Here is a 27,982-nt window from a genome sequence, read left to right as displayed (position 1 = left end):
TTTCTCCATCACGCCAGACCCCTCCAACCCAAGGTGAAGTACAAGACCCAGGAAGAAAGAAATGTTTCCTTCTAAGATTATCTTTTTATCTTCCAAAGGATGGAGGTCATATCTTTCATTCCTCAGTGTCTCTGTCAGAAAATCAATTCTTAAATTATTCATTGAATCAGATCAGGTAATTTTGAAAGCAATCTCTACAGCGAGTGAAGCTCTATCAAAGTCGACATTATTTCTGATATCTGAACAGATGAACTCCATAATTTAATGCCCAATCTATCTTCCAAACACACTGATGGAAAAGATGCTTCTGTTTCTTGGGTAGTGAGGGATGGCAAATCCTCATAAATCTTTCCATTTTCTCATTTCCTTATCAAGAGAACAAAACTTGGATGTAATAAAAAGAGACACAGGAAACAATGCTCATTTTGGTTCCCAGTTCCTTAATTATTAATTCCTTAATTATCAGTAACCCACCTGGCTCTACTGGACTTGCCCTTGACTTTGTGTTAAAAGGTGGAAGTATCTGTGTTGATTGAGAGCCACTGGGAGGGCCTAAGAGGTTCTCCGTGCCTGTAAGGTAGAGCAGGAGGTCAGAGGTCTCAGAGGCTCTGACTTCTCTCTTTAGTGTTTTGTGCCAGGGAGGTCCTCATCCTTGAGTTTTGTCCTCATCAGCGGTGATGGGGTGAGTCTGTCTGTTTTCACTATTGTTGGAAGGCTGAATGGCATCTGGGCCCAAAGTGCCCACCCGTAGCGTCCCACACAGTGCTTGCAGTAGCTTTCCTCTGTGAGATACTACTAAAGAAGGCCTCATTTCTCCTTGTTAGATCCCTCTGTCAGATGTGGGATCTTCCTAGGAAGCCACTAGAGTGCTAACCATCAATCTCAGTACGGTTAGGGGAAACTGGGTATGGATAGAAGGTTGACAGTGCAGGGGGAGATTTTCTTCACTAAGATTTGTAGTGGTTTGAGAATTTTGAAAGAAATAGCTTCACTTACTACAGAAACTCCAGATCCATTTACAACATCCTGCTTAGTTGAGAAACATTCTGCTGGCTTTTCTGTTGTCATTATTCTTGTTGTTTGGGACCAGATCTTGCTACATAGTCCAGGATGGCTTCAAACTTCTAGTCATCCCCTGCTTCAGTCTCCTTTGTTAACGTGGTTGGTAGTGTAGTTTATGCATATTGCCATGCACCTTAGGCCAGGAAGACAACTATTCCCTGTGATCCTCAACAAGACAGGGGCCATGTCTGAGTTCATAGAGCCTCATCTCACGGGCAGTGCCTGATACCGAGTAGAGGCCCAAAGTATAACCACTTGAATGAACAAAGAACATCTTATCCGGTCGTAGGATCATAGTATAACACTGGTATCAGCTAGCTGCTTGAGCGTCCGTAACTGGGTTTACATCCCCAAAACCTTCTGGAGCCTGAAGCTTTTGCGATGTGCTGACCCAGGGGTGCTGATGGAGTGACTGTATAAAGCTCACATTAGCTTTGGTGTATTTCATGGCTCACACTTGATTAGACAGTTAGAGGAGAGTCAGGAAGATTTGTGCGGGGGAGAAGGCCAATTAAAGTGCAAACAGACAGAATGTAACGGCTCGCTGTGACTCTGGGGTCTGAGTGTGAAGTCTCAAGTCTCTTACTCCCTGAAGCCAATGCTTGTTTTCCGAACCTTCTCGAAAGCTTCAGGAATGGGTTTTTGCTATTGCTGCTGCTGCTGGAATCGCTAGTGAGATACTGGCCACGTGGGTAGCTACTCCCAGCCCTTGCTCCAGCAAATGAGGAAATCGAGGAAATGTCTCTCTTATAAATTTCCCCAGATTTATGTGTTGGGGGGCATTGTGTAGAGCTAGAGTCGTTAGAAAACCAAAGATACAGCACTTGCGGCAAGCTTATCATTGCTACAAGTTGGCTTAGTTACTGTTCTTTTTCAAGACAGGGTTTCTTTGTGTAGCTTTGGAGCCTGTCCTGGAACTCACTCTTGTAGACGAGGGTGGCCTTGAACTCACAGAGATCCGCCCTGTCTCTGGCTTCCGAGTGCTGGGATTAAAGGCGTGCGCCACCACCACATGGCTCTTCCTTACGGTTCTATTGCTGTAAAGAGACACCATGACCACGGTGGCAAGCATTTAATTGGGAGCTTGCTTTCAGTTTCAGAGGGTTGTCTATGACCATCACGGTGGGGAGTGTTGGGACAGGCAGGCATGGTGCTGGAGCAAGCAGTAGCTGAGAGCTCACATCTGGTCCACAGGCATGTAGGAAGAAAGAGGGAGAGAGATGGGGCCTGGTGTGGGCTTTTAAACCCCCAAAGCCTACCTCCAGTGACACACATTTTCTCCACTGGGGCCACACCTCCTAACTTCCCAAATAGTCCCACCAGTTGGAGACCGAACAGTCAAATATATGAGCCTAAGTAGGGCGTTCTCATTCAACCACCACACAAGCTCTAAGTTACCCTTTGAAATAATTCTGGAAAACCTCGATTAACTGAACTTAAGGTTCTTGTAGCTATGTTCCTTGCTCACTGCACACCTGGTCTACATTTGCATGTTACTAACATTAATGCTCATTTGCTGGATTTCAAACCTGAAAAGTAAGGGTTTGGGGTACAGCTCAGTGGTGGAACCCATCATCAGATCCTGGATTTGATCTCTAACACAAACCCCCAAAACAACCAATCAAAAGGAAGAAAACAGAAAAACCAAGTGTGATGCCTAATCTTTGTGGTCATCTTGACACGCCTGGGAAGAGGTGGTGACAGAAGTTACAAAATAATCCCACACCAGTTCAGGATTACATATAATAAAGGGTTATTTATTTAGGGGAGACTCACAGGTCCTAGATCACAGTCCTCTGCATGAACAGGAAACAGGAACTGAGTTTAGCAGTGAGAGCTGAAAGTAAGAGAGTGAGCACACACTTTACAGTTGCATTTATAGTATAAGAGACCACGCCCAAGTGGGCTGGTGTCTTAAAGGCTATTGGCTGAAGGAGCTGAAGGAACTCCCACGGCAAAGAGGGACCCCACTCCCCCAACTGAGAAATTTGTTCGTCAGATTGGCCTATGGGTTTGTACATAAGGTATTTTTTTCATTGTCAATTGATGTGGAGGAACCAGCCCACTGTGGGTGGTACCATCCCTGGGCAGGTGGGTATGACCAACCTAGTTGCATAAGAAAATTAGGTATGGTGGCACACACTTTTGATCCCAGCACTCAGGAAGCAGAGACAGGTGGATCTCTGTGAGATTGAGGCCAGCCTGTTCTACATAGGAAGTCCTAGGACAGTCAGAGCTACATGGTGGCAGGGGGGAGGTCATGCTTTTCATCCCAGCACATGGGAGGCAGAGACAGGCAGATCTCTGTGAGTTTGAGGCCATCCTGGTCTACAGAGGGAGTTCCAGGACAGCCTGGGCTACACAGAAAAACCCTGTCTTAAGCCACCATCCCCCAACCAAAAAAAGAAAGCTGTCTGAGCAAGTCGCTCCTGAGCAAGTCATTGTTTCTCTATGGTTTCTCATTCAAGCTCCAGAAGAAAAAAAAAGTCACGCTTTTTATGCCAGCACATGGGAAGCAGAGGCAGACAGAGCTCTGTGATACTCTTGAGGATCTGTAATTACCAGTACGTGTGTGTGTGTGTGTGTGTGTGTGTGTGTGTTAGCTCACAGCCACTGTAACTTCAGTTTCAGGGGATTTGGTGCCTTCTTCTGGTCTCCAGAGGCATCAGACATGCACATGGTACACAGACATGCCTGCAGACATACACAGAAAAAATAAAAATGAAATTTATAAAGGAATTCAAAAGTGGAAGGAAATTGGGAAGGAAGGAAGGAAGGAAGGAAGGAAGGAAGGGAGGGAGGGAGGGAGGGAGGGAGGGAGGGAGGGAGAGAGGGACGGAGGGAGGGACGGAGGGAGGGAGGGAGGAAGGGATGGAGGAAGGAAGGAATCAAACACAAAGACACAGCTGTGAGACTAATGAGTCCAATGGTGAGCAGGAATAGGGCATGGTCTGCTGGAGGACTAGGCTTCCATCCCCAGTAATGCTCCTCCCCACCCCCCATTCCTCAACTCTCCGTGCCTGGGAAAAATGTGCAACCTTCTGGCTCATGCTTTAATCAAGGTTGTGGCCTCTTGCGGCCCAGGCTGGCACTGAAGTCCATATCCAGCCAAGGATGACCTCAGCTCCCGATTCTCCTGTCCCCATCTCCTCAGGGGTGGGCTCACCGGCATGCACTAGCACACCTGGCTCCACCCATTTCCAGACTGTATAACGATATAAATGTTAGGAATGATATAAGTGATATGAAGCATTGTTTGTTTAAACAATTTAAGTAAAAGTCACTGCACTATATAGACCATTCTGCAACTTCGCTTTTCCATTTATCGTTTTGGGACCTGTTCATGTTCATATATAAACTGATTTTATGGTTAGGTGTGATGGCATGTTTTCTAATCCCAGCCCTTGGAAGGCAAAGGCAGAAAAACCAGGAATTCACAGCTAACTGTGGCTACACCGTGAGTTCAAGTCAGCCTGTGTCACACAAAAATCTTGCCTAAAACAAAGGAAGAAAAATTAATTTTATGTGTAATTTACTTTCACTTGTTTATCCTATTAGAGAACCCCAAATTATAAATAAGCTACAATGTGTCTATCTAGGTAGATTCAGATTTAAAATAGGGAGGTGAGTGCAGGCATGCGCTGTCTCCGAGGGAACGCGGAGAAGAATTCCGGACGACTGTTTGTGCTGCTTTTTCCTGATATGCTTGGCATCGTTACTCCTTTTGGCTTATGAATGCTTTTCTTTACTTGTTATGGTTTCTGATAGCATCTATGCTTTTCTCTTCTCCTGCCTCGGCTTAGAAGTGAAGTATTCAATGTCTATTCAATTGGTGGTTAATTATTAGCATGCATAGATAAAGGCTTAGATGTAATCATTATCTCTATTATTTCCGTGTACAAGTAGAATGTGATCCTGACCCCCTCCTGTTTTCGGGTGACATTTTGTTTTACCTTTCAGAACAAGATCCAAGCTGATCTTCAGTATTGTTTCCGTCGTTATAATTTCCAAGTCAATATTGTCTACCTTTCACCCGTTTTTACATATTCTCATTACATTTAATTATTTTGTATACATGTGGATATACACACGACAGTCAGAGGACAACTTCCACCATGTGGGTCCTGGGGAATTGAACTTGGGTCTTCGGGCTTGGCAGCAAGCTCCTTTTCCCACTCAGCCACCACACCAGTTCTTCACTAACGTCTCAGCTCACTGCTTGCTTTTGTTCCTCCCATACCTTCTTTCTGGGTTTGTTTTCTTTCTTGCTAAAAAGTTGGGGGGGGGGATCACATTTGATATTTTGTTTAGTAAGGTGATGTAAGCAATAAAATTCAAAGACTTTTATATCTAAAATATATTTTTCTACTCTCTCTGCATAATGGCTTGGCTAGACTGCTCTGGTGCCGCCTCTGTCCCCGCTGTGGGACTGCTGTTAAAGACTGACTGTAGATTCTGCAATTCCCCGCTCTGTGAGCTGCATTTAAAATGATCTCCTCAAAACCGCTTGCTGGCTTATTTATTCTGCCTTCTGATTTGTGTGTCTGGTAATGTGCTCATTGAATTTTTTATTTAAATGAGTATTATTTTATGTCTAGAAGGCCGGTTGAACTTTTTTTAAATCTCCCCATCTCCCCCTTAAAGTTGTCCTCTCTTCGTTTTGCTTTCCTGAGTTTTGTCCCTTCGCTACTGCATGTGCTAACCAGGTGAGGGTAAGAGCTCTTTAAGACTGCTTTGGGTAGCGGTTACTTTTTGTTACTATGACAAAATGTCTGACAAAAGCAGTGCAAGGGGAGCTGGGGAGACGGCCAGTGGGTAAGGACACTCGCCTCCACGGCTGCTGGCCTGATCAATCCTGATTCTCCCGTCACACATGGTGGAAAGAGAGAATCGACTCCTGAAAGCTGTGTGCGCGGTACACACGCGCATACACACACACACACACACACACACGTATGCATGCACGATAAATAAATACATAAATGTGAATTTTTTAAAAAGCAATTTAAGGAAGGATGGGCTTATTTTGCATAATAGTTTGAACATACACTCCATCACAATGGGAAAGGTGTTGGGGCGGGAGTGTGAGGCAACTGGTCACCTTGTACCCTCCAGCTGGAGGCAGAGAGACTGATGACTGCTCGTAGCCCCTGCTCTTCCTCAGTGTAGTCATGCATGTGTGCATGTGTACACACATGCACATGCACACGCAGGTGCATTTTCACAGCCCGTGTGTGGAGGTCAGGGAACAGCTTTTTGGCGTCAGTTGTCTCCTCGCACCCTGTTGAGCTAGGCTCTCTTCCCGTTTCTCGGTGTGTACTCCTGGCTTGCTGTCCCTTGAGCTTCCCATCCTGCCCCAGGAGTGCTGCCTCTGCAGAGGTGCACACCACCACAGTCAGTGTTTTTACATAGACATCAAGACTGAACTCGGGATGTCAGGTTTGCCCATGAAGCCCTTCTGCCATCTTGCTGTCTTGCTAGCCCTTCACTGTCTCCCCTTATTCAATCAAGGATCCCATTTGTGCAATGTGCGTGCTCGGAGTGGGCATTCGCTCCTCATTCCACCCTCTCTGGGTCTGGGGAAGTAGCTTAGCATCCAGGAAGAGTTTGATCCAAAACTCTACATAAATCAAGCTTGTTGACACTTAAGAGGTAGACAGAGGGAGGTCAGAAGTTCAAGGCCATCCTTTGCTACCTGACAAATTCCAGGTTGGTCCAGGATGTCTGAGACCCTTGCTCAAAAACAGGCGAAAACACTTCCCAAACAGTAGCTTTCACTGGGCATGGTGGTCAGTTATGAAACATTTGCCTGGCAGCCCGAGGCACCAGGTTCCATTTGCACTACAGCCACAAACTCTGACTCTTTTTCTACTCTGCATCACCCTGCGCAAGGAAAAATAGTACATTCAAAATCCCAAGCAGACAAGCCACCCTTCTACAATATGGTAAGATGTTGCGCCTGTTCCCTCTCTCAAATTTTATTTATTTACAAATATATTTAGGTACAAGTACTTCCATCTGCAGATATGCCTGCATGCCAGAAGAGGGCATCAGACCCTAGTATAGATGGCTATGAACCACCACATGGTTGTTGGGAATTGAACTCAGGATCTCTGAAAGAGTAGCCAGTGCTCTTAACTACTAGGCCATCTCTCCAATCCTCTTGTTCTTTTTTTCTTTCTTTTTCCTTTTTCCTTTTTCTTTTCTTTTCTTTCTTTCTTTCTTTCTTTCTTTCTTTCTTTCTTTCTTTCTTTCTTTTTTTTTTTTTAACTAGGTTTCTCTGTATAACAGCTCTGATTGTCCTGGAACTCACTTTGAGACCAGGTTGCCTTTGAACTCATGGAGATCCACTTGCCTCTGCCTCCCGAATGCTGGGATTAAAGGCATGTGCTGCCACACCGGACAATGTGGTAGGAATTTTAACAGAGATGGGCAGATCCCCTCAGCAACCTGGGATCCAGCCTTCTTCCTATGTCCTGGCCCCGCCCTTGTCCCCCCACCCTTACACCCTTACCGCTGTCCTGCCCTGTCCAGTCCCTCCTGGGAATTCCTGGGCCTCCATATTCTCTCTCCCTGGCAGAGCAATCTAATCTCTCCTGCTTAGGCACTGATATTGCCTAACCACCTGAGGTGCTGACGGGCAGGGCTCTCCAGGTAAGGGACTGGCTGTCCTGACCAGAAGGTTGCTCTTCCGTTGGAGTTTCTTTCCATTCCTTTGCACACAGGACACAACGGCCAGCAGGGAACAGTTACAGCCGACAGGTGTGTGTTCACTGATTTCATGTCTAAGCGGGGTAATGACTGACCAAGCGGACTTAATTTAGAAAGGGGACTATGAAGACAGAATGCCAATCATTCCAGAGCTTAAATAAATTATTTTTTGAGGTCAGGCCAATAGGGCATATGCCTGTCACCCCAGCTTTCAAGAGGCTAAAGCAGTAGGATTGTAAATGTGAGGGCAGCTTGGACTACACAGCGAAAGTCTGTAATTAATTAACTATTTAATAATTGTCGAGTACGGTGATCAGTGACAGAGTGCTTACTTAGTATGCATAAGGTTGTGCGTTTGAGCTCCAGCAACCCCCTCCCATTCTTAAAAATCGCCAATATGCTTGTTTCTTCAATAATGCATATGGATAAAAAAATACAGGTGGCTGGTATCAGGGAAATACAAATAAAAACTACAATGAGATATCTCACTCAAGACAGAACAGTTGTTAGGAAAAAAACACTGATGAGAATGGGAGGGAAAGGAAATGTTCTTCACTCTGGTGGGAATGTGTGGAGGGGACAGCATGGACGGTCCTCACACTATTGAAACAGATGTAGCATGTGCCCCAGACATCCGACTTCTGGACACACACTCCCAGGACCTGAAACCAACTTAGGAGGTAGATACCTGCATGCCTATGTTCATTGATGTGGGCATTATTCACAAGAGTTAAGATGTGGAATCGATAAAGATGCTCATCAAGAGATAATAAACCAGGCGTGGGGATTCAGGGCCTTTAATCCTAGCACTCAGAGGCAGAGGTAGACGGGTCTCTGTGAGTTCGAGGTCAGCCTGGTCTGTGTGAGGTCCAGGTCAGCCAGGGTTACATAGGGTGATTCTGTCTCTAAAGAAATAAATGAGGGAGAGGCTGTGGAGATGGAGTAAAGAGCTTGCTGTGTAAGCACAGAGACCTGAGTTCAGGCCTCCAACATCCCACAGAAAACTAGGTGTAACGGTGCATGCTTGTGATCCCACTGTGTGGGAGGCAGAGACGGGAGATCCTGGAGGTTCACTGCCCGGCTGTTCAGCCAGTCCGTGAGCTCCAGTTCAGTGAGAGACCCTATCTCAACAAATAAGGTGGAGGGAGCGAGAAAGACACCTATGCTGACCTCTGTCCTTCACGCGTGCGCCTGCATGCACAACATAAACACACAGGACAAGAAATGAGTGAGCAAAGAAAACGTCACACACGCAGAGCGTTACCCAGCCACAAAGAAGGAAATATTGTCAAGGGAGACAAAAATGAATAGAGCTGAGTGATATAGGCTCTATGAAATGTAGCAGATGCAGAAGGAGAAATGCTGTATATGCTGTATGTTCCAATGCCAACCCGAACAGAACGGCAGTGATTAGAGGTTGGGATGAATGGGGGAAGGTTGGATTTGATCACATCACGCTGTAAAGGCATGTGTTGGAGTATGACCTAAGTACAAGTTATACATGTTAAACAAACACAAAAGAAAACTTTAAACAATCCAGAGGGCTGAGTAGCCAGAGAGGGTGAGAACACAGAAAGGAAGCTTAGCAATGTGTCTTCTTGAGTTTCCCACTTCACTTGTGATTAGAAAGAAAAGCACAGAGCCACGATTTCCTTTTCCCACCATGGCAGAAAGCAATGATTTTGAGAGAGCTAAGTGTCCACAAGGATTCGGAGTCTGAGACCCCACAAGGAGGGCTAACTACTGCGAGGTCTTTGAAGAACATTCTGGCACTACTTGGCAGGGCAAAAGTCACCCTTGAGGCATCTGGTTTACTTGGATTTTAGTTGTGCCACCCTGTGTGGACAAAGGCTTTTGTCTTCCTGGTATAAGGAGATAAAATAATGCCCACCTTGGGGTATTTGTGGAGAGGGGAAGGGAAGAATAAGTTCAAGTCCTCTTGACTTTCAGGACGGTTTGAAATGGCCTGCAGGCGTAGCTCAGTGAAGCAGTAGTGGAGACCGAATCCAGCAGACACAGGCCTTCACGCTGACTTGGTTTGTTCCTTGAGTGATCAAAGAACTACGGTTATGTATTTTTTTTTTTAGCACGTATGAGTGTTTGTGGCATATATTACAAGCAGGCAGTGGCTGTGCAGGTTAGAAGAGGGCTTTGGATCCCCTAGAATTGGGGTTACAAATAATAAGCCACCACGAGGGTACGGGGAACTGAACCCTAGTTCTCTTCAAGATTAAGTAGTAGTCTTAATCAGCCATCTCTCCAGCCCTGATTATAATTAGTAAGTCATCTTTACCAACCCGTTAAATATGTGAATATTAAATATTAAAATATGAATATATACATATATCTTTGAGTAGGTATGTGTACACACAGAAATGCATATTTATTTATATATTTATATATCAATATAAATATATATGTTTACTTAAAATAAATATAAATATATATATTTACTTAAAAATATTCCTTGAAGCCAGGTGGCGCTGGTACACACCTTTAATCCCAGTACTTGGGAGGTAGCGAACCTCTAAGTTTGAGGCCAGCCTGGTCTACAGGACAAGTTCCAGGACAGCCAGAGCTGTACAGAGAAACTCTGTCTTGAAAAGCCAAAAACCAAAACCAAAATACAACATTCCTTGTGTTTCTGAAATGCACATTTACTTGGGAGGCTTAGTTCCTGGCCCATGCCATTCCTGTGTTTAGACACCAGGGAGGAGTAGTGAGGGGAAGGGTCTGGCTGGTGTGGCTGGGCTGAACGGACACTCCCACTGACCCTTCGTTCTCTTCTCAAAGACTGCAGCTGCTGCAGCAGCACGAAAGAGTTTGGGGGACACAGTCTTGCGTGGAGATAGCATCTTTTCTTTTGAGTACTTGATGATTTATGGCAAATTACTTAAGCTTTGTGAGATCCTGTTTCCTCGTTTATAAGACAGAGGAAGATAAACAAACCCGCACCCCAAAGCTAAGCTTGTGAGGTGTGAAAGAGATAATTCTTGAGAAGCACCTCCCTAGAGTGAGACCCTGTCTCATTTAAAAAAAAAAAAATCCTGAACATGCATGTGAGCCTCCAGGCATCCCCCTAGGGTAATGTAGGCAGCTCCTTTGGAGCTGAGTTTAGTGCTGTGGGTAGAGGGGAAACAGTAACAGAATGTGGGGAACCTAAACCCTAGAGACAGGGAAGTCTGGTTTTGGCTGGTTATGGCTGGAACAAGGGTTGGAGTTCTTTAAAGAAGAAAAGTTCTTTTCGGGTTTTTTTCCTGGGGGTGCGGGGCGGGGGGGAGGGGGTCATAAGGCAGCAGGTGCTAGGCGAGAGGTCTCCCTGTGAGCTGCATCCCAGTCCAGTTCGGGCTGTAATGTGAGCGGGGTGGCAAGGCTCACGGGGCAGCTGTCAGGCGCACACGGGGCTCTGTGTCCCTTGAAGGGCACTTTACTCTCCCAGTTCACCCGACTTTCCTAATTGGCCAAGTTGGAGTAGATTTCCACATGCTTTTTTCCTGAGACAAATAAAATCCTTGACTGGACTCCTCGTGACTGAGGTGCTTCTGAAGCACTCAGGAGTGAGCCATTTGTAAAGGCTTTCAAGCTGGTCTTCTCAGACCAGCCACCACCTTTCTTCCGTGTCCAGGAGCACAAGGGTCCTCCTCAGCTTCCTGGAGGAAGTAGTCAATGGTGAAGTGGGGAGCGGTCTTCAAGGGCCAGAGAAGTAACAGGGCTTTGGGCTGCCGGAGCCCCTAAAACTAAAGGGCCAAATGTCTGCCCCTTTGTCCCTCACAAGCATTTGTTACCTGTCTGCCTGACAAGGAGGATGTGGGAAAGATACCCTGTCCTCTTCTGGGTGTCGGGCATTGACCCCAGGAAAGGAATGGATTGTGTCCCAGCCAACTCCTGTTTAGCTCTCTGGTCCAGAGGAAATTGACAGGTGTGACTCAGAAGCAAAGAAGAAAACCACTAAATACAAGCCCAACTTTGGGTCTGTAACAATGTTGCCCTGAGCTTTTTTCCCCCCCTAATACTATTTTCTTAATAACAATGTAGTAGTTTATTTAATCTTTAAAAAAAAGACTTTAGGGCCGAACGTTATGACTCATGCCTTTAATCCCAGCACTCCAGAGGCAGAGGCAGGCAGATTTTGGTGAATTTGAAGTCAGCCTCGTTTGCCAAGTGAGATCCAGGCTAGCCAAGGCTACATAGTGGGACTCTATGTTCCCTAAACTGTCCTTGAACTCACGATCCTCTTGTTAGAGCCTCACCAGTGCCATGAGTACAGAAGTGCATCTGGCCTTTGAATCACTGTTTTATGATATATTACTATTTTTTATAAAAAGCTGGCCGTTGCAAAATATTAGTTTGGGCTGTGTTACATTTGTTTATGTTATGGAACATTTGTTTAACGATGCAAAGATGTGTTGCGTTCTTTCATGTTGCATTTTTTAAAAACTCTGCGAAGTTGTGTCACTGTGCCTGTCTAAAACACCTGATTGGCCTAATAAAGAACTGAACGATCAGTAGCAAGGCAGGAGAAAGGATAGGGCTGGAAGGCAGAGAGAATAAACAGGAGAAGAAATCTGGGAAGAGGGATCAAGGAGCGAGAAAAAGGAGGGGAGGAGGGTGCAAGGGGCCAGTCACCCACAGAGTAAGAAGTAAACTAAGGTACATAAAACAGAGAAAGAAAAAAGTCCAAAGACAAAATATCGATGGGATAATTTAAGAAAAATTGTCTAAGCCAAGAGCTAAGGCCAGGCATTCAAAAAAAAAAAAAAAAAAAAAGAGTATCCATGTGTACTTGGGAGCTGGGTGGCAGGACCCCCAAGGAGCCAAACATGATGCAGTATGCCACACACACTGGTAGGAACCTCACACACTCACATTTGCAGCATTTCTATTGACTCTATTGATTGTGCAGATTAATGACATGTTGTCTTATTCCTCAAGGCTTATCCCAGCCCATGCGTTCCCAGCCCATGATCTCCCTTATAGGTGGCAAAGTGAATGTAGGCAAGAAGGCGTTGACTTGCCTGAAGACTCGAGACACTGAAACCAGTCGTGAGCCCCACACTGAAGGGTGCCATCTGTCAGGGTCCAGCCTCAATGGAGTTTGCATATCACAGGGTAGGGGCATGAGGATTAGAAGTATTAGGCAGGAGGAACAGAGATGTGAAGGAAAAGAAACAGAGATGCAGAAAGGAACCAGGAGGGAAATCCAGTACATACCAAATTCACCCGCATTTATTTTTCATGATTATATACCCCAATCCGAAAGTAGGGGAAGAGGCCAAGACTGCTTTAATGTGATGCAAAGAACAAACAGAGCAAGCGCCTCTTCAATACCTGAAGTGTCAAGCAGGACATGCAACAGCCACATCTTAGACCAAGCCTCCTGTAGGCACCCCGCCTCCCCCCTTTCCCCCCCAGTCAAACCTCCTGTCATATCCTGAAGGAGCAGGAATAGGCTTAAATTCTCTGACCTTTGGTTAAGGTGGAACAGACCCACTTCTATGGGCTCCTACAGAACCAAACATAGGCACTGAGCCTGGGGACCTGACAATGTCTGATGCAGACCTTTTAAGTATCTAGAAATAACACCACCCAGTCCCAACACAACATACCAGACACTGGTTCTTTGTCGCCTAGATTCATTAGGATGGCATTGGTTTCCCTAGCCAGCAGAGAGGTGGGTGCTCATAGAGGATCAGCGGATAGAGGAACCAGAGATCTACGCGGAGATGCCGCAACCCACCTACCTCGTTGCTCTTTAGAACCTAGCAAGGCACATGGAGCAGGATGTAGCATCTTTGCCCATTCAGGGCACAGCCTCAAAACAGGAGAATCTGTTACATCTCACCATTCCTGCAGCAAGGCACCAGCTGCTCCAGTTTTGAACAAAGGCACTGATATCGAGTTATTGACCAGAATATTCTACCTGCCTGGAACCTTCTGAATCCAACCTGTTCTAAAAGTGCACAATGCCTATTGGCCAAAAGGAGGTTGCAAATGAAGATTTGGGTTTGTAGCCCCTTCTGACCACTCCAGAGGCCCACATTTACATATAAGTTTCACCCAAAGGTGAAAAACAAAGTGGACAATGCTCAAAACTTAAAACTTCCTGAGTGTCAATAATGATAAATAAAAATGAAAAATTCCTCACCTATCCTCAGGTGACAGTCACAGAACACAGGTGCACCTAAAACATTACATAACATTATCTTCCATGCTGGAGAACTGTGGGTACTCTCCCCCCGTGGGGAGGTTGAGCCTGGGCCAAGTGTTTCCGACTCTAGCATTCCAGTTCTTTCCAGCCTTCCAAACAGTGTGAAGAGCCCTTGGGAACTCATAAGAACCATTCCTAAGATCAAAAGTGATCAAACATTCACTTACTATGGCCCTAGGCAAGAGCCTGCAACTTCCTAGACCTCAGCCTCCCTGCTGAGGAGAGGTTGTCAAAGGGAACCCCCAAGCTCCCTTAGCCCTAAGAGCCTATCATTCTGTGCAGACTTCATGTTATATGATCAGGCTATGTGCATTAATCCCTATGCCAAGTGCACCAGTCTGCCCGGTGGATTCAGGCCGTGTGTGTGTGTGTGTGTGTGTGTGTGTGTGTGTGTGTCTGTGTGTGTGTGTGTAAGGTTAGTTAACTTGCTTGTAGCTATAACAACATACAGGACGAAACAGTAGAGTGGTTACTTTCTCCTTCTGCGATAAAGTATGATGACCAAGGAAGGCACCTTAGGGCTGCTGCTGTAGGAAGGGGCCATTTAAATCCCCAAGCTTCCAGAACACGGGGATAAGGACAGGCCCAGCTGCACAAAGTGCACCGTGTTACTGTGCGTTTATCACGATCAAGAACTGCCTGGTTCCCAGCACCCACTCCAGGTCGCTCACAACCATACGGAACCCCAGTTCCAATGCCCTCTTCACAAGTGGCATTCGCTCACAGTCACATGCATATAAAGAAAAACAAAACCAGCAACAACAAAAATCCTGGGGAAGATCATTTCTCCTGCTCTCAGCATTCCTTAGCTGCCTGTAGTCCTTTGTGTGAGGCTGAGGATTCACGAGCTTTCCCCACACGCATGTTAATGTATGTATTGCTATTGTCTTTTTTCTCCAGTTCACGTTCGCCAGTCCCGTTGGTGAGACTGTGTGGGTGCAGCTTGGTGTCCTTAGATTTTTCCAGGGAAGAAGACATGAGTTGGTTAGCTAATATCAAATGGTCATCACTGAAAACAGACGTACAAATGCCAGTGTGCAGACTGCGTGGTCTGCTCTTACGTATTGAGGAATATATGCATATACATAAGCAAACACAAAGACATTCTGCAGGACACAACAGATAATGACTGAACTGCCTTTGAAATTTCCTGCTTCATGGAAATGTCTCTGGATATTATGGGCCTGAAGGCTGAAAATGGATGCCCCAACGATACAGAGAAACTTTGGGTGACTGTCCAGGCAGCGAGATGTCTCTGTCATTTCTAGAGTTTTGGAAGTTGCTTACTTCTTGTTTACTTAGGTAATACTATAACCTTCTGGAGTCTTTGATGGAGTAGAAGAATGGATAGTCATAGTTATAGTTTTCCATTATTATAATAAAGATATAGTTATAAATATTATGACTGTAATTCTTGCTTGATAACTGTTTTGTTATATGTAATTTTACTATGTTAAAATGAAAGCCTTTCTTTTTTGTTTAAACAGAAAAAGGGAAAATGATGGAGGAGGGTTATCTGTCTATTGTGTTATTTTCATTGGTCAATAAAGAGACTGCCTTAGCCCTTTGATAGGACAGAAAATTAGGTAGGCAGAGTAAACAAAATAGAATGCTGGGAAGAGGGCAATGAGCCAGAAGCCATGGAGCCAGCCACCAGGTCAGACATGCTGAATCTTTTCCGGTAAGCCACCACCTCGTGGTGCTACAGATTATTAGAAATGGGTTAATATCAAGATATGAGAGTTAGTCAGTAACTAACTCTCTAGAGATAATGGGCCAGGCAGTGCTTAAATGAATACAATTTGTATGTTGTTATTTCTGGGACTAAGCTAGCCGTGCGGGAGCTGGGTGAGGCGAAAAGCAGGCCTGCCCACAGCCCCTTACTACAGATGGCGCCCAACGCCATTAATGTTATGAAATGGAGGCCATGGATTTGAATGAAGTCAAGGAGCAGTACCTGGGAGGGTTTGGAGAGAATAGGAAGAGGAAATGATTTAATTATGGTATGAGCTCAACAATTAAAAGAAATAATTAAAAAATAAAGCTGAAACCTCCTCATCTCGTGACTTGAGCCACGTGGAGTGGTGACAAGGTCAATGGAAAGTGAACAGTTGGATGTGATGGCTCACGTCTGTAATTCCAGCCCTGGGGAGGCTGAAGAGGAGGATGGCCTCAAGTTACAGGCCCATCAGGGCTATAGAGCAAGGCCCTGGTGTAGCGTGGGTGGGACCCTGAAGGGTGAGGCACAAACATTGCCAGGCAGATAGAAGTGGGAAGTTTGGGGGAGGGGAGGAGGGGTGGGAAGGGAGAGAGGGGAAGAAAAGGAAGAGAGACAGAGAGAGAGAGAGACGAGAGAGAAAGAGAGAGGGAGAGGGAGAGAGGGAGAGTGGAATAGACAGGAATAGTCCAGCCTGCCCCTTGGTGGGGGGTCGGGAATGGGCAGAGCTTGTCTCTTAAAGGGACCTTTATATCTGCATACAGACTACATAGTGATGTAACAGCCATAGGACCCTGGGCTGGCTAGGATACTGCCTGAGTTCATTCTGCCAAGTGACAGGTGTGAGCATATAATGCCTGAATTCTAACACCAATGGCAGAAAGGAAAGAAAGGAGGACAGACATACACGGAGGGGCTGGGGAAATAGCTCAGTGGAGAGAGTGCTTGCCTAGAAGGCAGGAACCCCTGGGTTTGACTCCTGACATGGCACATTCTAAGGCCATCATGGGGTTCACCCAGCACTTGGAAGGCATCCCTGCCTTTGGCGGAAGCACCAGTGCACTCTGGTCTTTCAAGAGGCTAAGAAAACTCAAAGCTGTCCTCCATTATATAGGGAGTCTGAGGCCGCATGAGTCCCTGTCAAAAGGAAGAATGAGGGGTGTGTGTGTGTGTGTGTGTGTGTATAAACTATGCATTGCACACAGGAAGCACCTAGAACTCCTGTGGTAAGGGAAGAACCTGGCTCCCTGGCCGGACTATCAGAAGCCCTATCTTCCAAGGTCTGAGATGCTGGGCCGGTCACCAGATCCCTTTGATTCCTAGTTTCCTCATTTGCACACCCCAGTCTTATCAGAAAATTCCAGAAGGTTTACCTAGCTGTAAAGCTCTTCCTTATCTTGATCTACCGCTCCTCAGAGTCCCTGGTGGAAAGGCTAAGACTTCCTGGGAGTTGGGAAATCGGCAGAGGTCAGCACCTCCCTGGGCTAATCGGAAAGACTCCTGGCTTCAAGAGAGTTTGAGTTCTGAGTTGAAAGGGAGGCAGAAAAATCTCATTTGAAATCAGGAAAAAGCCTGAGAAATAATGTCCTGGTCAAAAATGTGTGGACTTTGGGTTGGTGAGATGGCTTAGCAGGTCAAAGGTCCGCATAAACCTGGTGACCTCAGTCCCGTTCCTGGAATCTACAGTGAGGAGAGAATCAACTGCAGAAAGTTTAACACACGCACACACGCACATACACACGCACACGCACACACACAAATAAGACTGGTGATATTTCTCTGCGATAAAGTACTTGCCATCAAACTTTCATTTGATCCTTAGAACCCACATGGTAGAGAGATCTGACACCCAAAAGTTGCCCCTGACCTCCACACATGCACAGTGCTGCATGGATGCCTGTCTCACAAATAAATAAAAATATGTAACTAAACTTTAAAAAAAAAAGCAACCATATTTTTTTTTAAAAAAAATAAATTAGAAAAAACACATGAACTTTGGTACTATGGTGTTCCTTCTCTTCTAATCAATGTCACAGAAGTCTGGATGCTTCCCCTCCTGCTGTCAGAGGACCAGAGTGCATCGCTTCTTATCCTCAAAAGTCCCTATGTACCTCGTCTTGCAGCAGATCCTTCTGCCTCTCCCAGGATGAAGGGAGTCTTTGCTTTCGATCGTTCAGCTCTTTCTGAAGTCTCCTCCCAATTTCTTCCGCATTTGCTTTCCCAGCCTCATCTCTCTAACTTGGCCAGGCCTGAGTTTTAATGATTATCCACGGAGCAGGGCACTCTGAAAGCAGGCCCAGCTTCAGGTAAATCAATACTGGTATCAGTTTAAGTTTAAAGATAAACCAAGCATTTAGCAAAATAACCGTGTGTGTGGTTTAATAGCAGAGCCTGCTGTGTGAAAGTGTGGAGCCCGTGGTGGCACAGCTAATGACGGCAGGGACAGTACACTTCTTGCTTTTAGCTAGAAGGTATCTTTTGGGAGCCAAGTATGGTCAGGCCTGTAAACTCAGTGTTCTTGAAAGTTGAGGCAGGAGGATTGCCATGAGTTTGAGGCCGGTCCAAGCCTCATATGGCCGGTCATATGGAGTAGCGCACATCTGTGGTCCTAGCACACCCACGGCTAGACATGATAGGTACAGACAGACAGGCCAGATGACCCTGCCTCTAGAAGACAGGAGGCAGAAGCCAACCCTGAACCTTGTCCTCTGACGTCACAACATGAATTAACATTTGTGCCCCTCCATTTCATGATGATAATACATTTCTTTTCTTTCTTTCTTTTTTTTTGTTTTTGTGATTTTTTTTTCTTTCTTCAAGACCAGGTTCCTCTGTCCTGGAACTCACTATGCAGACCAGGCTAGCCTTGAACTCAGAGGTCCACCTGCCTCTCTTCCCGAGTGCTGGGATTAAATATATGAACCACCACAGTTGGGCTAGTAGCTTGATTTTTAGTAGAGTTTAGAACAAGTTGCCTTACCCATTCCAGGAAACTAGCTCCTTTTATATGAATATAAAAATCAGTTTTATCTAATCTAATATTTAGATATTTCTATCTAGAATGTGATAATCTCTTGCTATTACATTAAGCTGGTTATAATTACACAAAGTTATTTTTTTTTTATTAGACAGGTTCTTTCTACATAGCCCTGGCTGTCCTGGAGCTCGCCATGTAAACCAGGTTGACCTCAAACTCATAGAGATCCATCTGCCCCTGTCTCTTGAGTGCTGGGTTAAATAATAATTTCTTAGTGGGCAAGGAGTAGAGGCTATTGTATATCAGATTCCTCAGAGCTGAAACATTCCATCCCATGGAGAAGCTGTTTCTTCTTTTTCTCCTCCTCCTCCTCCTCCTCCTCCTCCTCCTCCTCCTCCTCCTCTTCTTCTTTTTCTGTTTTTTGAGATAGGGTTTCTCTGTAGCTTTTGGAGCCTGTCCTGAAACTAGCTCTGTAGACCAGGCTGGCCTTGAACTCACAGAGATCTGCCTGCCTCTGCCTCCTGAGTGCTGGGATTAAAGGTGTGTGCCACCACTTCCCGGTGTAGCGAAGCTTCTTAAGCCTTAGAAGCTCTAAAGGGAGAATTCTTAAGACTCGGGAACTAAACAACTCAGAAGGCTTACAACGTCCCTGCCACTTACCTGATCCATAAGGCTCCTCCCTCTCTGATGTTATGTTAGTAAGGACTGTGGGAAGAGAAGACTCTCCCACCTGTCAACCTGGTGAGCCTTCTGCAAGTCACGCAGGAACTTGTGAGTCATCACCCTTGCTGGGGTGGAGTGATCCACGCTCATCCATATCCCGATAAGCATCCCAACCAGCTGATTGGCTCACCAAGCTGCACTTAGGTGGTAGAGTTAGTTTGGTCTCTCACCAGTTCCTTATCTGTGTAGTAGTCCGTAGTGAGTAGCTATGTCCTCGTGCCTCTCCAGAAATAGTGTCGAATAACAGTGGCACACACCTGGACCTGTGCTCTCCGCACTTGGAAGGTTGAGGTGGGGGAATCATTCATTTGAGGCTAGCCTGTCACAAAAGAAATCAGAGAGCGTTCTTGGGACCGTATCTTGAATTCAGTTCATTTTGTGAGCGTTTTTGAACTCGCTAGCTTTTCGTAGGGGATTGGCACAGAGCCTTATGTGTGCCAGGCTTTTGTTCTAACGTTGAGCCACATCCACAACCCGAGGTGTTCTGAGACACTGTGTCCTGTTGTGAGATCTTTGCACTTGGTGTGAAGATACATTGCTGTGGTTGGTTTAATGGAAACCTGAATGGTCAATAGCTAGGAAGGGGTATAGGTGGGATTTCCGGGCAGAGAGAGGAAGCAGGAGGAGATAACTGAGGCACGGAGAAGATGCTATGAGACATGGAGGGAGTCGGACAGACAGAAAGAACGGTAAAAAGACATATGGCAAAATGTAGATCAATAAAAACAGGTTAATTTAACTTAATAAAGGCTAGTAGGACAAGCCTAAGCTAGGGCTGCGCTTTCATAATTAATTAGTCAGCGTGTAGTTATTTGGGAGCAGGGAGCAGGCTGGCGGGGAGAAAGACTCGTTACAATGTACGGGCTAACTTAAACTTCATCCTTCCTCTGGGGCTCAACCTCTGGAGTTGGTTTGCATTCTCCAGCACACCAGGCATCATCGGACATTCTTTCCTAGGTGATGGGAAGCACTAGGTCCTGCACTGGCGGGCAAGTTGTCTAACTTTTTCGGTTCTTACCATGGTCAGTTTGAACCCATTATGGTCCTGGGGACATAGCTTAGTTGGCAGAGAGCTTGCTTATCCTGTGTGAGGCTCTGGGATCAGTCCCCACCACTACATCAAACCAGGCCTGGTAGCATACTCCTGCAATCCACATAGAAGGTGGAGGCAGGGCCATCAGGAGTTCAAGGTCATCCTTGGCTACAAGGAGAGCATAAGACCAACCTGGGCTTTGTGGGAAGCATATTTCAAAGAAAGAAAAACAAAATACAAAATTAGAACTACATTTCCTGAGAGGTGAGCATCTCATTGTATGACTGGTACTTTTAACCAAGGGTCTGAGGAAGATAGTTTGCAGATGTGTTAGATGCTGCTGGTGGTGTAGGCTTAGTACCAGGCTTATGAGGGGTGATGCTGAGCGGGTCCCGGCACCAGGCATATGAGGGGTGATGCTGAGCAGGCCCGGCACCAGGAGCCTGAGGTACCTGAATAGGGTGTGAAAAGTTCACTCTCCCGGTGCTATCACTTCAGCCCCTACCCTGTCTGCCGCCTCTTCAGGTTGGGGGCACTTAGTAGTTTGCTGCATAAGGATGAGACATGTGGCCTTGAAAGTCAACCCCTTGGAAAGCTTTCTGCCCACACACCTTTTTTTTTTTTTTGAGTTATAAAACTTTGTTCCTTTGATTTTTATTACACAAATCGCAATAGATAATAGACACATAGTACAGATAAAACCATCATACGAAATTATTAAATTAGTTGCATATGTTTTTGTACTACTCTCGGTGAAGGAAAATAAATTTTAGCATTGGCAAGGCAGCAGAGAGTTGGTTTAGGGACTCTTGGCTTTTCTAGAATGTTGGCATGGTAATTAAGACAGCATTCGGTGTTTTTCCCTCAGCAAGACCATTGATGCCTATGTGGTCTGTGGCATGGCAGCCGTGGCTGGGGCTCTGTCCCATTCCAGAGCAGATCCCTGTACTGCTGCGCAGATGCCTTCTTCCTCATCTCATAGTCAGTTGGTGAGCCGTCCTCCCTGAATGAACTGGGCTACTTTGTTTGTAAATGTCATGCAAATTGAAGCCAGTTACGAGACTGTACCTTGTAGGCAAATCTCAGGAGTGTCAAAGAATAGCAACAGAGGGCGAAGGTCATCTGCCCACTGATGATCTCCAGAGATTTCTTCATGTCATTGATAGCAGCAATGGGGAGACCCCAGTTGGCAACTGGGCCCCAGAAGTGCGCACTCATGAGATAGTCCCGGAAGTCCTTGCTCCGGACATAGTCGGCCGCTCTGCGCACCAGCGTCCCCGCCATGGCCCTGTAGTCCGCGGTGAAGCCCACACACACCTTTTTTACCTTTTACCTTTTAGCAATTGTTCTAAAAAATTTACTTCAAAGCCTACATGACATTTCCCCCCATATATTTTGGCTGCGGCAGTTGCCTTTTCTTTTTCTTTCTCTGTTAGTGGGGCTTGGGGAACATGCACGGGCGAGCATGTGTGTGCCAAGTTGTGCATGTGGAGGTCAAAGACGACCTGCAGGATTAGATTTTCTTCTGGCACATTCGTGATGCTGGGTCCCTGGCATTAAACTCAGGTTGTCAAGCTTGGTGACAAGTGCCTTTGCTCACAGACCCAGATTACCGGCTCCAAATATGAATCTTTTCAAGGCAGATTTGATGTTTATAAACAAATGCATTCCATTTGTGGTCAAATGTGGGCGTAATAGAGACCAAAAGCTGGAATATAGGTCAGTGCCAGGACAAGCATCTTTCTGCCAGGCAAGAGGCTCAGAGTTTGATTCCTTCTTTCTGTTTTCTTTTTGGTTTTTCAAGACAGGTTTCTATGCATAGCCCTGGCTGTCCTGGAACTTTCTTTGTAGACTAGGCTGGCTTTGAATGCAGAGGTCTGTCTGCCTCTGCCTCCCAAGTGCTGAGATTAAAAACATGAACCACCACCTCTCGGCCAGAGTTTGATTCTTAATATTGACAAATAAGCAACAAAAAAACCCAACCAACCAACCAAACGGATCAAACAAAGCAATACAAGAGTAGATGAACTATTGGACACTATTTGAGTTGACCAGATTTATATGTGGTTTTTTGTTTTGTTTTTGTTTTTTCCCCAAGACAGCGTTTCTCTGTAGCATTGGAGCCTGTCCTGGAACTAGCTCTTGTAGACCAAGCTGGCCTCAAATTCACAGAGATCTGCCTGCCTCTGCCTCCCGTGTGCTGGGATTAAAGGTGTGCACCATCACCGTCCAACGTGTGTGTGTGTGTGTGTGTGTGTGTGTGTGTGTCTTTTAATTTGCTCTTGAAATGCAGTCTCGCAGAGGAATATCAGAATGTGCTGGGGATTATGGAAACCCTTTCCAACCCAGAATGCATCTCTAAGGTAGTTACTCCAAGCCAACACCCACCCCTCCAAGTAAGTTGTAGTGCTCAGTCTACACTCACCATCTTGACTTCCAAGTTAAACTTTACATTATTGAGTTATAGTAAACGGAAGCCCCTTAGCCTATCACAAGCCCCCTTTCTCAAAGATGAGCAGTCTGGAGTGCTTATGTAAGAACAATGTTACAAACAGATGTTATTTGCTTTCCCAGCTGAAGAGCTGACCCTGTAGGAAGTCAAATAGAGCCATGACCTACCTAAGTCCTTATCAACTTCCCCAACATCTATTTTCTTTTCTCTTGAGGCTCAACGCAAATAGTTACTTGGGGAATGTGAAGTGAAGCATCCTCCTTGGTTCATCAGCTTCACTGGAGCAGTGGCAAAAGTACCCTGAAGGACCTAGAACCAACATGGGAGAGGGTCCTTCTGCTATTGCTCCTGTTGACCTGAAATGCTGTGTGGAGCCGAGAAATGAAGCAAGAACTCACGGCCTGGCTGTCCAACTGGTAAACTTCCAAAGCCGGTTCCAAGAATGCAGATATGTTGGCTTCTCTATTGGCACGGGCCTTGACTGGAGGTCTAAAGACAGAACTCCCAAGCCTCACTCATGACAGTCTTCAGATCCCCCTGGTCTCCTAGACTTAGCCATTCCTATCCACCCAATTATAATCCCTCACTCCTCCAACTCCCCAGAAAGCTTTGGCCCTGGGGAGAATCGGGCAGCTGTAGTGCCCATTAAAGGAGTCTGGATCTCAGCCACTTGAGGCGACTTCCCCATGACCTGGATGAAGTCACCTCCAGTTAGTTGTCTTTCTGAGAAACCATGTTGTTTGAGTTTTCACAAAACAGCAGGATTTGGAGCCATCTCATTATGTAAATGGGGACTTGGGCACATTTTTCCACTCCCTTGGCAATTATTGTCTGATAGTAGAATTATTGCTAATTGCTTTATGGTTTTATAGCTGTGTGTGTGTGTGATTTAGTATCAGTTCTAGACTGAGGTTAAAGAGTGCATGGCCTTCAGGATTTTAAGACAGAGAATTACCCTGGAAATAGGCAGGGCAAGAAGAAGAATCAAAGGTTTATGCATGAAAGGGGATCGCACCTTCTAGGTAAGACCTTCTCTGAAGCCTGTACTCCGTATGCTAAAATGGGGTTGAAGATCCCTGTGTGTGAAATAGCCCCAGATTCTACTTGCATGGCTTGATCTTATGTAACTGGGAGAAAATACCCTGAGAATGTCTTCTGAGAACACCCTGATGCTCTGTCAAATATATGCTAGGTCTGGTTCCCAACACTGCAGTTTTTTTTTCTGACAGTCTTTCTGTGTGGCCCTGAATGTCCCAGAGCTTGCTATTGTAGACCAGGCTGGCCTCAAACTCACAGAGATCCTCAGGTCTCTGCCTCCTGTGTGCTGGGAGTGAGGTCATGCACCACCATGCCTAGCCTTCGCAGAGTTTTTAACAGACAGAGTTGCAAGGGCAGTGTACACACACACACACACACACACACACACACACACACCATGGTGTCACTTGTTCTTTTGGGGCTCCTGACCCTGGCTAAGTGTGTTGAATGTGTTGGGACACCGGGCACTTGCATCCCCTCCCCACAAAGAAAGAGGGCTGGCTTAGGGTGCTGGCTGCAGTATCAATGGGAAAGAATTTCATGAAGAGGCTGGGTGTGGTAGTGCACTCTGTGACAGTGATTCTGTCACTGGGAGGCTAATACAGCAAAGTCAGGAGTTCAAGACCAGCCTGGGATGCATAGAGAAGACTCTATTTTAAAATAATTGAAAGAATGAAATTGAAATAGCAAATTGCAGGGCTGGAGAGATGGCTCAGAGGTTAAGAGCACCGACTTAGTGCTCTAAGTCCTCCCAGAGGTCCTGAGTTCAATTCCCAGGAACCACATGGTGGCTCACAACCATCTGTAATGAGATCTGGCATCCTCTTCTGGCCTGCGGGCATACATGCAGACCTGTACACATAAGTAAATCTTGAAAAGAAAAAGAAAAAAAAAAGAAATAGCAAATTGCTTGTAAGCATTCCTGGATCTTCAGGGTTGTATCATCCGTCCAGGCCCTCCTCCACATTGTGTTAGATGGGGACACTTTGCCAAGACAGATCTACAGCAGCTGGGCTGTGGGTATAGCTCAGTGAAAGGTTCTTTGCTTAGTATATTCCAGGCCCTGGGTTTGACCCTCAGAAGCACACAAAAATTGTGTGTGTGTGTGTGTGTGTGTGTGTGTGTGTGTGTGTGCGTGCGTGCGTGTGTGTGTGTGTGTGTGAGAGAGAGAGAGAGAGAGAGAGAGAGAACATCCCAGTTTTGCCTGTGGTGCCAGGCACTGGCATACACTGGAAGTCTGACTAGCTGGCTAATATGCTACTCCTAGGGTGAGATCCTTTCATTCCCATCATTTGGCATTGGTAAGAGGCACACAGAAGGACCAGTCTGCTAGACCAAACCTCTTCAACTCCTTGCTGCCTTCTAGGTCTCCTCTCAGAAGTCAAAGTCACCAACCAAAGTTCCTTGACAGCGTCCTAGGTCCCACATCATAAACCTTGGGGCATATAATATTTACCACCTTCTGCGGGTGTGATGTCGAAATGAAAAAGAAATAATACTTCTAAATCTCACATGAAGACTGAGGAGATCGATGAGGTAAATGATATGAAATAGTTTGGACTCCCTGGGAAGCAAAGTGGGGCATAAATTTAGGCTTCGTCACTGAATGGACCCCCATGCTAATAACTCAGTGCAATTAATGAAAAGTTTGCTTGGCTGCGTAGATGGCGGGACTGCGTGGGCTACTGTTGGAGCTTAGGATAGAATAATTCTGATTAGTAATTCCATGGACTTGGTGACCATGATGTCCCTGCCTCAAGTCATTTCTTCCCTCTCTCCCTCTGTCTTCCCTCACAGCCCTTTTCTTTTTTAAACTATTGTTTTCTTCCTGTGACAAAGATTCTTAGTGTAGCCCTGGGTGACCTGGAAATTCCTACTTTATACTACTCCCCAATCCTGTTGCCTGTCTTCTGGGCATTGGGAATACAGGTGTGAACCTCTGCCTAGTCTCCCCCACACCTTGAAACAGGGTTTCACACAGTCCAGTCTAGACCCAAACTAAGTAGCCTCTGAGACTGGCACCCTTCTGTCTCATCTTCCTGAGTGTTGGGATCACAAGCGTGTCAACACTCAGCTTCTCACCCTTGAATAATGCCCTCAGATAGCGCCAGCACACTGAAGCCATCTCCCAGTGGCTTCTAATTCAATGCCGGAGCCCGGCTTTCTGTTCTGGAGAATCTAAATAATGTGTGCTCCTTGAAAGCACCTGGCCACGCTTGACTGCCACCACTACAAGAATCTCAGCCACTTCTTTTCTTTGATAACAGTCCCATTCTGTGTAAATAACAATCGTGTCCCTGGTTCATTGGCCAAAAAGAATAGCTGTTCTCAGAGCTTCTCCTGCCTCCCTCCCACCAGGAACCAGACTTCTTCAAAGAATTCTCACTCTTTGGCACTTATCCTGATCAGCCTGCCTGATCGTTGCGGCGAGATGCTCTAGTCGAGGGCACCGGTGTCCTGTCGTCTGTGTTCCCATTGTCACTGGCTGATTCTCTTTCATCGGCTAGAGCTGTCAGCAGGATTCGGTTCCACTTATCACTCTTCCTGGCATCCCTCTGCCAACTCGGCTTCCGGAACGGCAGCGTTCCCGCTCTCTGTCTGTGTTGCGCAACTCCCGGGGCCACGTTTCTTTCTTCCAGGGTTTGGCGTATTCCAGCGGCAGGCCAAGTCAGCCCGCACAGGTTCTCGCGGACTTTGTTGGAACACGGCCCCATCTGTTTGCTCCCAACTGTCTGCGGATGCTTTGTGCTATAGTGGTAGATTGAAGTGATGGCAACGAGGGGCATGTGGCTCGTGAAAGTGAAAACATTTACCATGTGACTCCTAATAAAACGTGCAGAAAAATGGCTTGCACTGTCTGGAGATGGTTTGCTTCCTGGCCCCTGGCCACTCCTAGTCTCCCATGATTCTCATTCCCCTGATTTCTAGTCCTCTGCCCTTGAGATCCTTCTGTACCTAATCTTTGACTGAGTGCAACCAAACCCACCTCCATCTTCTCTCTCTCTGAAAGGATCTCACATAGCCAAGGATGGCGTTGAAATCCTGATCCTCTTGCCTCCACATCTCAAATGCTGGGGTCACAGTCAGGTACCACCAAACCTGGGTTATGTATGCTTTCATATCCACAGGTGTAGACTGAAAGCTTACCAGTTAATGGCAAGGTCTCCACTTGGACTTCCAATGGGCCTGCCCTCACTGCGAGCCTGCCCTCACCGCAGGGCTGCCCTCACTGCGAGCCTGCCCTCACCGCAGGGCTGCCCTCACTGCGAGCCTGCAAACCGGCTCTCCCAGCCTGCCTGTAAGTGACAACTTCCTTCTACCTGTTCAGGCCAAATGTAGGTGCTGCCTCGCTTAGAAAGTAGATCCTCGGGCTGGAAAGATTGCTCAGTGGTTAAGAGCACCATCTGTTCTCCTGGGTCGACCCAGGATCAACTCCCAGCACCCATGTGGAAGCTCACACCTGTCTGTAACTCCAGTTCCAGTTTTTCTGACACCCTCACACAAATACCAATAAACATAAATATAAATTATATTTTTATAACTATAATTTTAAAATTATAATAAATTATAAAATTAGGAAAATATCAATTTATATAAATATATTTGTTATATATAAATTATATAAGTAATTTATAAATTATATAAATAATTTATTTTAAAAAAAGAAAACACATACTTAAAAGGTAGAAATGTATGTGGTCCTTAGTGTCCTGAGCACACTGGCTAGCCTGCCTTAAACACTTACCTTTGCCTACAATTGGCCACAAAGTTATCCAAGGTAAAACCTGCTATCTGGCATTTATTTGTTTGCTTGTTTACTTATTTATGAAACAGGCTTTAACCATGTACACCAGGCTGGCTTCAAACTTAAGCCTCTGCCTTTTGAGTACTGCTCTGCAAGTGTGAGCCACCACGCCTGCCTAGCAAGCTATTTAGGAGTTCAAGGCCATCCTGGAACTATGAAAGATCTTTTCAGAAAGAGAGATAAGGTGGGGAGGGAAGGAAAGAAGGAAAAAAAAATGCTTGTAATTCAGTGTTTATTATAAACAAAGAAACAGCCT

General features: G+C 45.9%; 1 long non-coding RNA gene and 1 pseudogene across 1 annotated transcript; one reads left to right on the top strand and one right to left on the bottom strand.

Annotated features, from left to right (window-relative positions):
- The first annotated feature begins 15,618 nt into the window (after window positions 1-15,618).
- On the top strand, window positions 15,619-25,565 carry LOC146893858 (uncharacterized). Its single transcript, XR_015738578.1, has 3 exons — window positions 15,619-15,662; window positions 23,098-23,299; window positions 25,288-25,565. It is a non-coding gene; the product is annotated as an uncharacterized LOC146893858 (long non-coding RNA).
- LOC125387485 (mitochondrial pyruvate carrier 1 pseudogene) lies at window positions 21,296-21,741 on the bottom strand (annotated as a pseudogene).
- Window positions 25,566-27,982: the final 2,417 nt, after the last annotated feature.

The sequence above is a fragment of the Myodes glareolus genome, chromosome 8 (genome assembly GCF_982192425.1).
Source record: "Myodes glareolus chromosome 8, mMyoGla1.1, whole genome shotgun sequence".
NCBI lineage: Eukaryota > Metazoa > Chordata > Mammalia > Rodentia > Cricetidae > Myodes > Myodes glareolus.
This window is presented reverse-complemented; position numbering and strand designations above follow the sequence as displayed.